Source organism: Pan troglodytes, chromosome 9 (assembly GCF_028858775.2).
Source record: "Pan troglodytes isolate AG18354 chromosome 9, NHGRI_mPanTro3-v2.0_pri, whole genome shotgun sequence".
Taxonomy (NCBI): domain Eukaryota; kingdom Metazoa; phylum Chordata; class Mammalia; order Primates; family Hominidae; genus Pan; species Pan troglodytes.
This window is the reverse complement of record NC_072407.2, coordinates 125,071,427-125,089,527: the sequence shown is the minus strand read 5'-3', so window position 1 is coordinate 125,089,527 and position 18,101 is coordinate 125,071,427. Positions and strand designations below refer to the sequence as shown.

Below are 18,101 nucleotides of genomic sequence, written 5' to 3'. Positions count from 1 at the left end.
AACATACACACATCCAATTTTAAGCACAATGATTTCTTTAATGCTTTGATGGATCTTTGGCTTTTCTCACATTTTCGAAATGTCTTAGAACTAGGCCTACATAGCAACTACTTCGTGAACTGCTTAAGGGAGGTCTGACTTATATTTGACTCCCAAGTGCCTAGCACAATCCCTGGCACATAGAAAGGGGTTCAATGCATTAGACATAGAATAGCAATGGTCATAGATAATATTCACTGAACATTCTTTCTATGCCACACATCGAAGCCCTCGATGCAATTATATTATTCAATATTAGTAATGACTACCTTGTGTGCTGTGTATCACTAGCACCACCCTTTGTAAATGAAAACAACCTGGGGCTCACAGGGGTGAAGAAACTTGCCCAAGTTCAACAGCCAGGAAGTGACAAATCAGATTTCAAACCCAGGTCTGTCTAGTTCCAAAGCCCCTGTGTTAAACTCAGCACAGCATAAGGACAACAGTTGAACTAACCCTGATTTTAGAGACTGTAAGTAATCAGATAGTCTCCTGGCTTTGTGGTCTACTGCAAAACTAAAATAATACACCCAACAGCATGACACGTGTGGGAAAACAACGAGCAGTGCCCTTTTAAAGGGGGAGACAGTGAGGCCCATAGAGGAGGGCAGGTCCACCCAGGGCTGCAAAGGCATCAGGCCAGAGCAGCACAGTCCCTGGAGTCCCCAAGACTGATTTCTAGCATTGGAGGAGACTGACACTCAAACCTTCTGCCGATCCTGAATTCGCCACCACTGTTCTAGCCATTAAACAGCCTTCTCCAGGAGAGAAGCATTTTATTAAGATTGCAGCATTCTATTATCTAGACGCATTGAGAGTTAGCTGGATAACTCATTAAAAAGGATTGCATCCACTGATTGATGGGATGGCAGACTATAATTGGAAGGGCACTTAGAGGCTGAGAGGCAGTACGTGACTTGCCTAAGATCCCAGTGCAGACCAGTGGCCAATATTAGAGCCCCAGCCTAACCGTGCAATAGGGGCACTTTGCATCTTCCTGCCCTGACAAAGGCTTGCTGGGTGTCGGAGTTTGAGTGAAGCAGTATACAGTACTTTTCGGGTAGATTGAGTAATGTGTGTGAAAGCCTGGGAGAGCGAAACTGGGGGTTTTGTGCAGAAGAGAATGGGTTGGAAGCAGCAGGAAAGAAATAATGTAATAAAGAAATGGCTGTGGGGAGGGCAATGGGGCAGTACTGGGTTGGTTCCAAAATATCACTTAGAAGAAGAAAATGGCCCCCAACTCTCTCCCCAGTGCTGAAGGGCAATGGAACCACTCGCACTTAACATCCAAAGACCAGCGTCCCGGTCTCTGCTCCGTTACTTACACGCTGTGAACCCAGGCCGGTAACTCCACTCTGGGCCTTCACTACTTCTTTTTTTTTTTTTTTTTTTTTTTTGAGTTTCACTCTTTTGCCCAGGCTAGAGTGAAGTGGCGAGATCTTGGCTCACTGCCACCTCTGCCTCCTGCCCCACTCGGGGTTCAAGTGATTCTCCTGCCTCAGCCTCCGGAGTAGCTGGGATTATAGGCAACTACCACCATGCCCAGCTAATTTTTGGGGTTTTGTTGAGACAGGGTTTCACTCTTGTTGCACAGGCTGAAGTGCAATGGCACGATCTCGGCTCACTGCAACCTCTGCCTCCTGGGTTCAAGTGATTTGCCTGCCTCAGCCTCTGGAGTAGCTGGATTAGAGGCATGTGCCACCACACCGGGGTAATTTTGTATTTTTAGTAGAGATGGGGTTTCTCCACATTGGCCAGGCAGATTTTGAATTCCTGACCTCAAGTGATCCACCCACCTCGACCTCCCAAAGTGCTGGGATTACAGGCATGAGCCACCACGCCACGCCCTCATTTCTTCTTTATTCATGATATAAAGAGGTTGCCCTGGGTGACTTCTAAGATATCCTGGTTCTGACACTCAAGTATTCTCCTGGACTGGGATGACTGAAGGTTACATCTGATGTCCTAAAACTACTCAGAATATTCCACCCTTCTGTGGCTACTCTGTGATGGTCACCTCTCCAAGTGCCTCTGAGTTTTGTTTTGGAATTCAGAGCCAGGTGATAAATTGGCCCCAGGCTTTTAACCTCTGGGATTCCTCTGTTTTCCTGGGAGTAAATGTATCCCTCAGTGTTTCTGTTCCTAATGCTGTTAAATGTTATTTTGGTCACAAGCCTCAGCCACTGAATAGAAATCTTAACCAAAATAATTGCTTAACAAAGTAAAAGGCAGAGTCCTGGAAAGAAAGTGTCCAAGCAGTGATTGGTATCCATGGAGGTTTTCCCTGCAGCCATGTGCACTGCTGCTGGGGAAGCTTAGCAAAGCTTTCTGGGAAGAAGGAAGCACATTTGTGAGATTTTTATCTGTGGGATGGAGCAAAGCTGGGCATCTCTCCCTCACATTTCTCCACCTTTTTCTATAGCTGAAAGAAGAAAGCATCTCCGTACCACAGGTAAAGACTCGCAAATGACGCTTCCTTCTTCCAGCTGTACAAAATGGCAATGGGCTTTAATGCCTTGGGACAAAAGACCCTCTCCTTCACTTCTTCCATCAGTTATCTATCACTACCAAAAAAATCCCCCCGACCACCACTTAATGGCGTAAAACAACAAACATTTATTATTTCACAGTTTCTATGAATCGGGAATTCAGAAGCAGCTTAGCTAGGTGGTCCTGGCTCAAGATCATGCCCGAGTTTGCAGCCAAGATTGGGCTACAGTCCTCTGAAGACTTGGTTGGGGCTAAAGGATCTGCTTCTGTTCTGGCCTGTATGCTCAGGCTGTCATAAAATGACACAGCCTGGGTGACTTAAATAACAGACATTTATTTTCTGGAAGCTAAAATTCATAAGCGAGGTGCCGACAAATTCAGTGTCAGGTGAGGTCTATCTTCCTGGCTTGTGGATGGTTGCCTTCTTGTTGTATCCTCACACGGCCTTTCCTCAGTGCCTGTGTGTGAGGGGAGAGAGAGTGAGCTCTCTGGTGTTTCTTCTCATAAGGACACTAATCTTACTGGATCAGGGCCCCACCCATTTAACCTTAATTACTTCCTTAATGGCCCCATCTCCAAATATAGCCACATTGAGGGTTAGAACTTCAACATATGAATTTTTGGGGGGACATAAACACTCATTCTATCACAGTTCCTAAGATGGTATATTTACAGGTTTTGGTTGTTGGCAGGAAGCCTCAGTTCCTCCCCATGTGGGCCTCCCCATGGGCTGCTTTGTCATTCTCATGCCGTGGTACCTGGCTTCCCGCAGACAGCAATTCAAGACAGCAAAGGAGAAGCCATAATATGTTTTATGACTGAGTCTCGGAAGTCACACACTATCATTTCTGCAAAATCCTACTGGTTACAAAGCTCAGTCTTATTCAATATAGGGACTATACAAGGACATGAATACCAGGAGGCAAGAGTCCCTGAGGACCATCTTGGAGGTTGGCTATCTCATCTCTGGATGAAAGGACATTATGGTATCAGAAAAAGAATGTATGTTTTGAAAACCAGTAGACCTGGAACTAAAATAAAATTCTAGCTCTACCACTTGTAAGATGCAAAACTAACCCCTCCGAGCCATTTCTCCATCACTAAAATAATAATACCTTCCTCATACGATGGGTGTTAAGTACCAAATGAGAGAACGAATTTACTGTGTCGCAACTAGCAATCATCTGGTAAACACTCTTTCCCTCTCTGCCTTCCCTAGTCTCTCACCACCTCGCTGTTCCCACCTTCAGCACTTGCCCAGGCTTCAGCACTTCCCTTGTGCAATGGTAATACAAGTCAAGAATTCTAGAATGCCAGAGTTAGAAAGGTCTTCCGAGGCCAAGCATGGTGGCTCATGCCCATAATCTCAGCACTTTGGGAGGCCAAGGTGGGAGGACCCCTTCAGGCCAGGAGTTTGAGACCAGCCTGGTGAACATAGTAAGACCATATCTCTACAAAAGAAATTTTCAAGTTAGCTGGGTTTGGTGGCACATGCCTGTAGTCCCAGCTACTCAGGAGGCTAAGTCAGGACGATCACTTGAGCCCAGAAGATCGAGGCTGCAGTGAGCTGAGATCGTGTCACTGCACTACAACCTGGGCAACAGAATGAGACCCTGTCTCAAAAAACAAAGCGATTTCTGTATCGTCTATTCTAACCACCTACTAACTTTTCAACCACCAAGGCTCTTTCTATTATTTTCCTCCCAATGAGCCCCGTATTTTGAAATAGTTCTGACCACCAGACAAATTACAGTAACTACATATTTCATTTCCCATTATATTCATCAAAAGGATGTATAACTGCCCATCAGAACATCTGATCAGCGAGTGAAAATCTGGGCCTTCACAATGAATTATAATCATTTCAGTGAAGAGTAAAGCAGTTATTATTTTAGGGACCCAGAAAAATGAGGGGGATTTATCCAAGGTCATTCAGATTAGCTGCTGATAAAACTAGGGCTCAATCCTGGACCTCCTGACTCCAAATCAGTGATCATCCCCTAATCCTAAGTGGTCACCTTATTTATTTGACATGACATGCCGTGTCACGATATCTCTTATGTCATGATATCTGACATAAGAGATTTAAATCCCTTCTAGCCAAACAGTATAAAACTTCAGAATAAAATATCTACTTTTTCAAGGCCCTACTTGCATGACTAACACAAGTGGGCAAGCCCTCCACACCCCTAAATGTGGCTCATCAACACCACAGAACAGGCCATTGCCTAGGTGGCCTCCATGCTGGGCTGTCTCCCCAGCCAATGTGCCTATAGGTTCTACAGCTATTTAGCAGAGCTATAGGATAGGGTGCAAGTTTTGCATGTTCAGGCTTTCTGGTCCATACCAGCTTCTCATCGACGAGTAAGAGTGAAGTCAGAGTAGGGTGCAAGGAAGTCATCCTTGAGCCTACTTGCATGGAGGAGGGGGTGAGAGAGGGCACGGTTTGGCATTGACTCCGTCTTGCCATGGAGAGCAAGAGCTGAGAAGTATGAGGGCTCCACACTCATCCTGGTGTGGGCCATCGACCTCATTTATTGGCTGGAAGGTCAGCATTATGATAGGTGTCCAATCCCAACACCTTCTATAAAAGGGAACAAAAAAGAACCAAAGGAAGAAAAGCCTAAGAATTAAAAGGGAGGCCAGGAGAGGTGGCTCACGCCTGTAATCCTAGCACTTTGGGAGGTTGAGGCAGATGAATCGCTTGAGCTCAAGAGTTCGAGACCAGCCTGGCCAACATGGTGAAACCCCATCTCTTAAAAAAAAAAAAAAAGCGAGGCATGGTGGCACGCACCTGTAGCCCCAGCTACTAAGAAGGCTGAGGTGGGAGGATCACATGAACCCAGGAGGTCGAGGCTGGAGTGAGTTGAGATTGTGCCACTGCACTCCAGCCTGGGGGACAAAGTGAGACCCTATCTCAGAAAAAAATAAAATTAAAATTAAAAAGCATTAAAAGGGAATCCCTCCGGCCGTGCAATGGAAATAATTAGTGCCTATGAGTAAGTTAAGTGAGCCTGTTGTTTAAAAACCAATACTTCACAAAATTTGTATGCTCTTTATGTGTGTGTGTTTGGGGGAGTCCCTCTCTTTAGTTCATAGTAGAGTTCCTTTTGAATGCTGCCGCCCACCTTAGCTTTATTAAGGGGCACAAGGAAGGAGGATTTTGTCTTTTCCATACTTGGGCCAAAATTTTAGGTGGAAGAGGTAAATCTTTAGGGACAAATATGGTCATGGCAATAGGATGCAAAGGAGAGAAGCTGGCAAGAGAGAAAAGGAAATTCAGAGAACCAGATTAGATGAAAGTTTTCAGTTGAGCCCTCCGTCTTGGAGAGAAAATATCTGAAACTTGTATTTGCTCAAACGCTGGAAGCCGTTCTGTGCCTGGGGGAGAGGAGAAGAGTTCAGTGTTCCAGATGACTGGCAAGCTTGAATGTCAGCCTTGCTGCAACACAGGCCCTGAAACCTTGGGAGTTCCATCGGCGTGGTCCAGAGAGATGCTGTAATGTCAATTACATTTAATGTCACTGCTCTGTACTCGCTCAGCCAGATGTGTTCCATGGCAAGAGATGTTGTTTCCTAAGGAAACCTTTAGAAAAAAAGAATAAACGTCCTCAATGAGCTTCCTTTGGGGGCAATTTGTATCCGCCAGTGGCTGAACCACTTTATCCAACATCCTTCTCTCCCTCCAGATATTACGCACACAACCTCTATGCTCAAGGTCCTTCACCAGGCCCTCCTGAGTATGTTTGGGACATATGTGATATAAATAGGAAAGGATACAGGGGGCAATGTGGACACAAAGGGAAAAAGTGGCAAGGTCCTTGGCAAATAATTACCTATATTGAGCTAAAATTACCTAAATCAAAAGTTACCTGTCCTTGAGGGGTGTATTTTTTCCCTGGGGGTGCCAAAACAAAGTACCACAGACTGGGTGACGGAAACAACAGAAATGTATTTTCTCACAATTCTGGAAGCTGGAAGTCTGAGATCAAGTTTTTCGTAGGGTTGGTTTCCTCTAAGGCCTCTCTCCTTAGCTTTTATTTTTTTTATTTATTTATTTATTTATTTATTTATTTATTTATTTATTATTTTGATACGGAGTCTCACTCTGTCATCCAGGCTAGAGTGCGGTGGCACGATCTCGGCTCACTGCAACCTCTACCTCCGGGGTTCAAGTGATTCTCCTGCCTCAGCCTCCTGAGTAGCTGGGATTACAGGTGCCCACCAACATGCCCAGCTACATTTTTGTATTTTTAGTAGAGACGGGGTTTTACCATGTTGGCCAGGATGGTGTTGATCTCTTGACCTCGTGATCCACCCATCTCAGCCTCCCAAAGTGCTGGGATTACAGGCATGAGCCACCGCGCCCGGCCACCATGAACACTTTTTAGCTGGGCAGTGAACATAGCAGTAATAATATATGTGTATAGCTCCTTATAATTATTAAGATTTTTCATCAACGATCTCATTTTCATCACTACAAATACTCAGTGAAAGCATCAGGGCATCACTGGAATCATTCTATAATGATTATTATAGGAAATTGAGGGGAAGAGAGTTTAAATTGCTTAAACAGCAGATTCGAGGGCTGCAATCAGAACTGTGCTATAGGCAAATTCATCTGACAGACTTGTGAAGAATGCTCTGGAGAGGCAAGAGGAAGGAGGCAGGGAGCTATTCAAGATTAGAACAGGAGTGAAGTGATAAAAGCTGGAATTAGGGGAGTGGTACTAGAACTAGAAAAATGCCTTAGAGGAAACGAGCCCTACCAACAACTTGATGTTGGCTTGGATAATAAACATGCTAAAAATGAACATGCTATGAAATAAGCAAAAAGGCCCCTGGAAGGGTAATGCATTTGGTTCCTATCATACTTCATATCTCAGCAGGAATTAATTGATCAGATTCTTCCCTGCCTTTGCTAAGTAGGAACACGAAGAAGGTGCAGCTCTGTTCCCACATGTCTTTCACAGGCATTTAGTATATTACCCTGTAATCATGTATTCATATATTGTCTCTCCCACTAGAGTATGAATTCCTCCGCTGGAAAAGTGGCCGTACAGCATTGTATTCATTTTTGTATACCTGATACACAGCAAAATGCTTCTGTAGTTAGACGCTTAATAAATACCTTTGGAATGAATGAATGAGTGGGCAGGTGAATGAGTGAACATAAATAGCAGAGGCTAAGACCTTAAGGACAAGTGCCAGTGGCTTAGAGCCATCAGGTAAATCCGTCCTGAAAGACATCTCTCTAAGATCCAGAAACTTAAAGCCAGGACCGAATACTAGGTCACTTCAGGTGGCAGCCATTTCCATATGTGGACTTTATCATAGAGAACTGCCAGGGAAATGGCAAAGATGATCTGAAATAACTTGTTCCACAGAATAGGTTTCTAGGTAGAAACCAATGGTTCCCTCTCCATGGCCCTGCCCTGGTAGTGGTCCAGAGGTCCTTTCTCGTAAGCTCACGGACAGTGCGCTGGTCCTCCTTCCTGCTGCCATTCTCACATCACTGCCTGGCACGTGGCAGGAGCCACCGAAACACCTGTTGAATGAACAAGTCTGGCAGTAACAGAAAAGTGGTGAGATAAGATGGAAAGACCCAGGCCAGGCACAGTGGCTCGCGCCTGTAATCCCAGCACTTTGGGAGGCCAAGGTGGGCAGATCACTTGAGGCCAGGAGTTCAAGACTAGCCTGGACAACATGGCAAAACCCCGTCTCTAATGTGCTAGGAGTGGTGGCATGTGCCTGTAATCCCAGCTACTCGAGAGGCTGAGGTATGAGACTCACTTGAACCCAAAAGGCAGAGGTTGCAGTGAGCCGAGATCGTGCCCCTGCACTCCACCCTGAGCGACAGAGTGAGACTCCATCTCAAAACCAAACAAAAAAAAGAAGTCATGACTTTCAGAATTTGTGGGAGAGTGGGATGGTATTCTACCTCCTGTCCACTTTCTCCCCACACCTACCTTCCCTCCTTCCTTCCTTCCTTCCTTTCCTTCCTTCCTTCCTTTCCTTCCTTCCTTCCTTCCCTCCTTCCTTCCTTCATTCCTTCCTTCCTTCCTTTCCTTCCTTCATTCCTTCCTTCCTTCCTTCCTTGCTTGTTTCTTTCTTTCCTTCCTTCCTTCCTTCCTTCCTTCCTTCCTTCCTTCCTTCTTTCTTTCTTTCTTTCTTTCTTTCTTTCTTTCTTTCTTTCTTTCTTTCTTTCTTTCTTTCTTTCTTACCTTCCTTCCTTCTTTTGTTTCATCTTTTTGGCTCTAATTTAACCTGCCCCTGTGTCAAACCCCCACACCTTTCTGACCATGGAAGATCTTCCTTGGAAGTCCCAGTAACTACAGTTCTCACCTCTTAGCCTATTGTTCTCAAGCCTATCTGTCTCACCTGTCACAGCCCTCTATGATCTAATCCCTGTGTGTGTGTGTGTGTGTGTGTGTTTAGTGTGTGTGTAGCATTTTTTTCCAACTACTTCTGACAATAACATCTCTCCTACTTTTACATCCCTTCAGTTTTCCTTCTGAGAAACCTTTCAGAGGCCGGGCACAGTGTCTCATACCTGTAATCTCAGCACTTTGGGAGGCTGAGATGGGAGGATCACCTGAGGTCAGGAGTTCAAGACCAGCCTGGCCAACATAGTGAAACCCCATCTCTACCAAAAATACAAAAATTAGCCAGGCATGGTGGCGAGCGCCTGTAATCCCAGCTACTCAGGAGCCAGGAGAATCATTTAAACCTGGGAGCGGAGGTTGCAGCGAGGTGAGATTGCACCACTGAACTGCAGCCTGGACGACAGAGTGAGTCTCTGACTTAAAAAAAAAAAGAGAGAAAGAAAGAAAGAGAGAGAGGGAAAGAAAGAAAGAAAGGAAACCTTTTGAGGACCTCTCTTCCCTTTGAGAACCCCTCTTCTCCCATTTCCCCACTTGTTCCAAGTTCCAGGGATGCACAAAGGTCTCAGGCCTAGCCAGTTACAGCACTCCATCCCTATGGTGGCAGGAACTGGTTTGGCAATGGACACAGAACTCAAGATTGACCAAACCCAGGCGTTTTACAATTAAATTGGTCAAAGTTGAGCCTGGAATGTATATTCTGGGGCCATTTTGCTCCCCTTGGGAAGAGCTCACCTGAAATAAAGTCAACTCCAAGATAAACAGAACCCAGAGATGGTGACTGGTATATTTCTGATGACATGATATGTATAAGCACCTGCATTTAACCATGCCTAAAGCCAGAAATCCCTGGATTTTCAGATATAAAAATGTATCAGTTTCCCAGGGCTGCTGCAGGAAATCATCACAACCTGGGTGGCCTCAGACAACAGAAATATATCCTGTCACAGTTCTGGAGGCCAGACGTCTGAAACCAAGGTATAGCAGAGTGGTGTTTCCTCCGAAGGCTCTAGGGAAGAATTCTTTCCTGCCTCTTCCTAGATTCTGTAAACACTTTCTTAGCATGGCTCAGTGGGCTCTGCAGATGAACACGTGGCATGTACTTTACAGCCATCTCCTCTGGTGGTAATTTAGACACCCGCTTCCTGAAAATTCAGGGCCTTTGATATTTTGCCCACCCCTCACCACATCCCAGCCCATCTCTCCTTGCTTGAGTCCATGGTTTAACTAAACAGAAAACAGATTCTAATTCCTGTCTTGAAAAGCAATGAGTGAATGCTCCGTAAGGATATACTCATGACACGGTAGAAGTAGCATTTGATGTGCTCTTCTAAAAGAGGCAGATGTTTCTAGAAGCCAAGGCATTAGGCACACCCTAGACCTCAGTCTTTATGGAATATAACAGAGGCAGTAAGTTGGAGAATAAGTCTTGCTAATATACATTTCTTAGCAACGACTAGAACCTGGGCCATGCACGCAATTGACTAGCTTCCCACTGTAAATGTCAGGCAGGTACAGATGAGGCTTCTAGGACATGAGGGCAGAAGTTTAGGGGGGTTGACATTCAGACTTGAAGTTCTTCAAGGGAAAATCTGTTCATCTCTTATAAGGTCTGAAGTCTGGAGGTAAAGATTCCTACTGTCCAAGGAAAACCTTAGGCATCCAATACCCTTCCCATCTCTAATCTAAGTCAAGAGAGGATCTGTGACTAGTATGAGACAGAAGAAAAATAGAACGGGAACCAACTTATTTTGTGGACGTGTAAATTTAGGCTATTCCTGTTCATGGGGTTGGATTTTCTCCTCATTCTCTTGCCATAGGCAGGTACATTCTTGCATGCTAAGCTCTATGCTGCCACAACTGCGGACCACTGATGCTCTTCTCCCCTTCTTCTTCAGATTCCATCCAAATGCCCTTGTGCAGAGTTCAGACAGATCTGTGACAGCAGGGCATAGTGAAAACAGCATAAGCTTTGAGGTCAGAAAGACCTGGACCAAATGCCAGCTTTGAAAGCCACTTAAAAGCCCTGAGGCCCTAAACATAACAGCTACACTTACGTAGCACTTAAAACACGCCACGTACTATTCTATGTGCCCTACACATGTTAACTTACTTAATTCTCTCCACTAACTCATGAGGCTGTGTACTATTAGCATCCTATTTTATAGATGGGGGTGTTCAGGTATGGAAAGGTCAAGTAACTTGCATCTAGGTAAGCTGCAGAACCAAGACGTGAATTTACACAGTCTGGCTCCAAAGTCAGTGTCTAAGCCATGCACGGTGGCTCATGCCTATCATTCCAGCACTTTGGGAGGCCAAGGTGGGAGGGTCTCTTGAGGTCAGCAGTTCGAGGCTGCAGTGAGCCGTGATTACACCACTGATCCAGCCTGGGCAACAGAACAAGACCCTGTCTCAAAAAAAAAAAAAAAAGTCAGTGTCTTTAACCACTAAGGCAAGTTTCATTACCTCCCTCCATTCATTTCTTCAACAACTGTTTCCTGAGTGCCTACTCTGTACCCAGCACTGCACAAGATGCTGAAGATGCAGTCAAGGACATGGTCCTGACCCTGCAGGCACTGACATTCTAGTGGGAGAGGCATCACAATACACAGTGTGGGTTGCAGGTGTGCTATGGGAATCCAGAGTAGGGGCAGTCAAGAAAGGCTCGCTGCTGGGCATGGTGGCTCACACCTGTAATCCTAGCACTTTGGGAAGCTGAGGCAGGAGGATCACTTGAGCCCAGACATTCAAGACCAATCTGGGCAACACAGTGAGACCCCATCTATAAAGAAAAAACTATCTTTTTAATTTTTTAAAAAAGAAAGGCTCATTGGAGGATGTGACCTCTGAGTCTTATGGGGCCAGTGAAAGGTAGACCATGGGCCCACAGGCAGGATAAAAGAGTAGGACAGGTTTATTCAGGTGGGGAAAATAGTGAATGCAAAGATAATTGTGTGACAGTTCATGTGCAGAATAGAAGGCAACTCAGTGTAGCTGGAACAGAGCATGGCAATGGGACAGCTACACAGGATGAGGTTGGAGAGCCAAGCAAAGTCATATTTCCAAGGGTCTTTCTAACATACTAAATTTGAAGTTGAACTTGAAAAAAAATGACATTTTTAGAAAACATAGTGAATGCACTGGAAAATATAAAACTGAAGGCAAAGAGTCCATTTTACACAAGGATGTAAGAGTTTGCATTAAGCAGGTTAACAGGGATAAAGAAAGGTCAGAGTCAAAGGTATTCAGGAGCTCGAATATATAGAACCAGGGCTGGCTGAATATAAAGCAAAGGAAGAGCGAGGGATCAAACATGACTCGCTGGTTCTTGGTAAGTAGGGAGTAGCCCCATTCAATCCGATAAGTGATGCAGGAGGCACAGCCCCGAATTTGAGGCACTTGTGAGACCTCCAAGGGAAGCCACCTTGTCTGGTTATACTGGTCTTTGAGGAGGAGGTCTGGTGGTAGATTTGGAAGTTATTAGCATCTAGGTGTGCACAGGTCTGGGGGTGACAATGATACCAGGGGAACTGGGGAGGAGAAATGAAAGAGAGCCGAAGTCAGAACCAGTGTTCACAATACACGCCCATGGAAGAAGAACCAATGGCAGGGAGCAGGAAGGAGGAAATTCTAGAGAAGAGGGTGTCATGCAGGCTGAGGCCAGAATTTTAAGAAGGAGGATGTGTCACAGAGCTGAGGAGTGGGCCGACCTCTACTTGTAGGTGGGTCTGCACATCTAACTCCCCACCAAGACTGTGATCGAAGAGCAGAGTTATGTCTGATGCATCTGTTTTCCCAAAACAGCAGGTGCTTAATATGTAAGGAATAAGGAAATAATAAGAGCCAATATTTATTGAGTGTGTACATGTGCCAAGCACTAGACACTTTGCATGGGTAATCTCATTCAGTTCTCACAACCATGGTATTAGGTGCATGCTCTTTATATATATACTCCCAAAGTGCTGGGATTACAGACGCGAGCCACCACGCTCAGTCCTGATAGCTGAATTTTAACAGGGAAAAAATCCTTTGAATGGCTAATCTGACGGAATTTTCAGCATCACTATTAGAACCGAGAAGAAATGATGCTGGGAGGTGTGCCAGCATCTTGGTTCTACAGCTTACCTAGATGCAAGTTACTTGATCTTTCCATACCTGAACATCCCCATCTATAAAATAGGGATGCTAACAGCAGCCATGGTGCACACAGCTGGCCCTGCCCTACCCTGAGCCCCTGTGCAGCGTTAATGAGCAGCTGGGAGCTATCTGCGCAGGCCCAGACCCCGCCTGCTGGGGTTATGGGCCTTCCCCTCCAGGGAGGGCTATAGGTGGGAGCTGAAGAGCAGGAGGAGATAACGTAAAGTAGCAGATGGCGCTAATTTCCTAGTGCACTTATCAAGCTCACTAAGGCAGGGAAGTGCGGGACTATTCAGCCTTACGCAGTGAGGAGCACAGCTCAGTCAGCACATTAAAACCAGCCGCAAGGCCGGGCACAGTGGCTCACGCCTATAATCCCAGCACTTTGGGAGTCCAAGGCCAGCAGATCACTTGAGATCAGGAGCTCGATACCAGCCTGGCCAACATGGTGAAACCCCGTCTCTTCTAAAAATAAAAAAAATTAGCCAGGCATAGTGGCGGGCACCTGTAGGCCCAGCTACTCGGGAAGCTGAGGCAGGAAAATAGCTTGAATCCGGGAGGCGGAGGTTGCATTGAGCCCAGATCGCGCCGCTGTACTGCAGCTTGGGCAACAGGGCAAGACTCCGTCTCAAAGAAAAAAAAAAAAAAAAAAAACAGCCGCAGAGCTGAACCCACTCATGGAGCACACGCTGACAAAGTCTGTGACGTGCAAGTAAAAGGAGTGTCCTCTTACTTCAGTTTCTGGTGACCCAGAACTAGACCTTGGGCAGTAGTTCTCACCCTGTGAGTCACAGAGGTTGGCACGAAAACAGACGAGAGCACAAAGTTAACCCTTTAATAGCACTCTAGAGCAATGCAGTCCAGTAGAAAATACAGAAATAGAAATAGAATGTGAGCCCCCATGGAATTTAGTCAAAAAGACCAAAGAGAAACAGGGGAAATTAATTTGAATATATTTTCATTTAACCCTAAATATATAAAATATTATCAATGGAAAAATTACTAACAAGATTTTTTACACTCTTTTTATTACACTAAGTCTTTAAAATCTGGTGGGTGTTTTACATTCACCGTGCATTTCAATTCCAGTTAGCCACATTTCAACTGCTCCATTGCCACATGTAGTGGCTGGTGCAGCACTCCAGCCTGTAAGTCTGAAAAACCAGGACAGCAGGAAAGTCAGGCCCCTGACACACAATCAGCCAGTGAAATCTGAGGAATGGGGTCGAAAGGGATCCACAAGCTGGTACCTGAGGTCCATATGCAATCAGCTGATAAATCTGCAAGATAGAAGATATCCCTGCACTTCAAAAACTCTGTCTACTGCTTTATATGACTTCTTTTCTGTCATAATGCTCACCTTCATGTCCATTTAACCTCAGTTTACCAAAAAAAATCATTATCCCCGCTGGGCGTGGTGGCTCATGCCTGTAATCCCAGCACTTTGGGAGGCCAAGGCGGGAGGATCACCTGAGGTTGGGAGTTTGAGACCAGCCTGACCAACATGGAGAAACCTCGTCTCTACTAAAAATACAAAATTAGTGGGCGTGGTGGCACATGCCTGTAATGCCAGCTACTCAGGAAGCTGAGACAGGAGAATCGCTTGAACCAGGGAGGCGGAGGTTGCAGTGAGCCGAGATTGCACCATTGCACTCTAGCCTGGGCAACAAGAGCAAAAGTCCGTCTCAAAAAAATATTATCCCCAAATATTTATTGAGAGTACAGCATGCCTGCACTGTGCTAGATATTGGATCCAGTAATGTATTCTGCATCTACAATGCATTGCAGATTACAAAGCACTCAACACAAATCAAAGAAGTTGGTGTATCAATTATCTATTACTATGTAACAAATGGCTACAAATTTAGCAGCTTAAAACTACACACACTTACTATTTCATCATCTCTGTGGGTTAGGAGTCCAGCTATGGCTCAGCAGGATCCTCTGCTTAGAATCTCACAAGGCTGTCAGGTGCAGTGGCTCTTGCCTGCAATCCTAGCACTCTGGGAGACGGATCCGAGGCAGACGGATCACTTGAGGCCAAGAGTTTGACACCAGCCTGTCCAACATGGTGAAACCCCATCTCTACTAAAAATACAAAACTTAGCCAAGAGTGGTGGTGCATACCTGTAGTCCCTGCTATTCAGGAGGCTGAGGTAGGAGGATCGCTTGGACCTGGGAAGTAGGGGTTGCAGTGAGCCAAGATTGCACCACTGTACTCCAGCCTGAGTAACAGAGTGAGACTCCATCTCAAAAAAAAAAAAAAAAAAAAATCTCACAAGACTATAGTCAAGGTGTTGGCAAGGGCTGGGTCCTCATCTGGAGGCTCAGCTGGGGCTTGTCATGGACATGCAAGTCGTTGAAATGCAAGTTGTTGAAGCTGTTGAAATGTGAGCCTAAGATCAGGGCGGCTTAATCTGTGAGGATGTGAGGACGTAGTTCCACCCTCATCACTCACATGATTGTTAGCAGTATTGAGTTCTTTGTGGTTGTAGGACAGAGAGTCAGCTCTCTGCTGGATTTTGATCAGAGGCCACCCACTGTTCCCTGTCTCATGCCCCCTGGTGGTGCACTGTAGTTCAGAGGTTTGTAAAGCTTTTCTGCAAAGGACCACAGAGTAAATATTTTAGGCTTTATAAGCCAGACGATTTCAGTCACAAATACTCAACGCTGCTGCTGTAGTGTGAAAGCCGCCATACACCATACATAAATGAATGGGTATAGCTGTGTTCCAGTAGAATTTATTTATAGACATGGAACTTAAATTTTATACAATGTATGTGTCAGAAAACAGTAACTTTTCTTTTAATTTTTTTCACCCATTTAAAAATGTTAGAAGAGTCCAGGCGCAGTGGCTCATGCCTTGTAATACCAGAACTTTGGGAGGCCATGGTGGGTGGATCACCTGAGGTCAGGAGTTCGAGGCCAGCCTGGCTAACACAGTGAAACCCCATCTCTACTAAAAATACAAAAAATTAGCTGGGTGTGGTGGTGCACACCTGTAATCCCAGCTACTTGGGAGGCTGAGACAGGAAAATTGCTTGAACCCGGGAGGCAGAGGTTGCAGTGAGCTGAGATCATGCCATCGCACTCCAGCTTGGGTGACAGAGCAAGACTTCATCTCAAATAAATAAGTAAGAATTGTTCTTAGCTCCAGACCACACCAAATGGTGGCAGGGTAGGGGGAGGGGGGTGGGGGGCAGGTGGGAGCAGGGAGGATGTTACCAGATTTGGACTCTACATCAAAATTGCTGATATGCTGCTATCAGAAAGTAGATCTCTGTAACCAGCAGGAAAAAATTTTAAAAACCTCCAGAAAAGTGCAATAATTGCAAACAATACATACCATAAATACTGTTGTTGCTAAATGTAAGATAAAGTTTCATATTTCTATGTGTACACACACATACACATAAGCACCAGAGAAAGATCCAGAAGGATCTTCATAAAATTCATAACAGGAATTACTTGGGGGATGGGAGGAGGCTTGATGGGAATAGGTGAAGGAAGGCCTTGCAGTGCTTCCATGTGTTTTACAATAAGAATATATTTATGTCTTAGTCCTGTAACTTTTTAAAGTTTTAAATTTAAAAACAGTCCATGTGTATCTTATACTAGTTTAATGAATTTGCCTCACCCCTCACAAATCAACTTCATCTCTCCTTGCTGTCTCATCCGAGGGAATTAGGGACAGAGCTGGAGAAGCCCAGGACAGAGCTTCTGCCCCTGCTTAGCAAGTCGCCGGGAGGCAGCCCCGGGCCCTGAGGGTTTCCAGTCATTTTATGGTTTCGGGGAGGGAGGGGAGAAATGCTATTTCGTCAAATTAAAAAAAAATAAAATTACTACTGTTTCTGCTGGGATACTGGTGGTCTAGTTAGAGGATCTGACTTTGGAAACCCCAAGGACAAAGGAGACGTAAAAAGCAGCCGCAGCCAGTCCCCTGGTGTCCGGTTCGCTGCTCTTGAAACCTCCAGCACATGTGGTTTCAATCACCGAGCCTGGCGCCTTCCGCCACTCAGAAGCCCAGCAGCTTCGGGGCGCCCAACTGACTTCTTTGTTTGCGAGGAGCTGGGCCCGGCAGGGTGGCCGCCTTCGAGAGAGGTTTTAGGCTCAGCCTTCCCCTTTCTATAAAATTCCGGAAATATCAGGGCAGCCCCAGGCGACAGGCTGCAGGCAGCCTGCAGCCTGCTCGGGGGAGCTCTCATCTCTGGGGACAGCCTAACCCTGAGACCTCTTGGCCAGCGCCGTCCAAAGCAAACAGCGAGCAGATGGTCCAAGCTCGGCCTCTGGTGAAACTGTTTATTCTTAGGAGATGGCCATCTCCCCTCTGGGACCCTGTCGGCTCCACCAGCCTTTGCTCCTCTTTCCCTTCCGCATCTCCTCCTTCCTCCTTCTAAACGGGAGTCCTCTGAATTTGATGCCATTTTTGAGCTTTAAGAAAAGTCTACCCCGTCTCTACTAAAAATACAAAAAATTAGCAGGGCGTGGTGGCGGGCACCTGTAGTCCCAGCTACTCGGGAGGCTGAGGCAGGAGAATGGCGTGAACCCGGGAGGCGGAGCTTGCAGTGAGCCGAGATCGTGCCACTGCACTCCAGCCTGGGCGACAGAGCGAGACTCCGTCTCAAAAAAAAGAAAGAAAGAGAGAGAGAGAGAGAGAGAGAGAGAAACAGACAGACAGACAGACAGAAAGAAAGAAAGAAAGAAAGAAAGAAAGAAAGAAAGAAAGAAAGAAAGAAAGAAAGAAAGAAAGAAAGAAAGGTCTGCAAGGAAAAATCAGCATTCTTTCCATTGTGGAAGGTTAATTTGGTTTCCTAGAGGAGAAGGGTTGAATAGAAACATACGGGGCTCGGGAAACTGGACATGGGAGGTTTACATACCCAGTTTGGAATGAGGACAAACCTTGTTTGCCTATGTTGGCAGCCTGTCACATCTAAAACCAAATGCCATTAGCCAGCCCCATAAGTAAGATTCCATTTTTGGTAAATTACTAAAGTTATACTTTCAGAAAATTAAAGGTGACAGGGCGTCGTGGCTCCCACCTGCAATCTCAAC

At 45.7% G+C, this 18,101-nt stretch overlaps 1 protein-coding gene across 1 annotated transcript in view; it reads left to right on the top strand.

Moving 5' to 3' along the window:
* CLMP (CXADR like membrane protein) overlaps positions 1-18,101 on the top strand; it is a 121,003-nt gene that overhangs the window by 36,082 nt on the left and 66,820 nt on the right. The gene's annotated exons all lie outside the window — the stretch shown is intronic.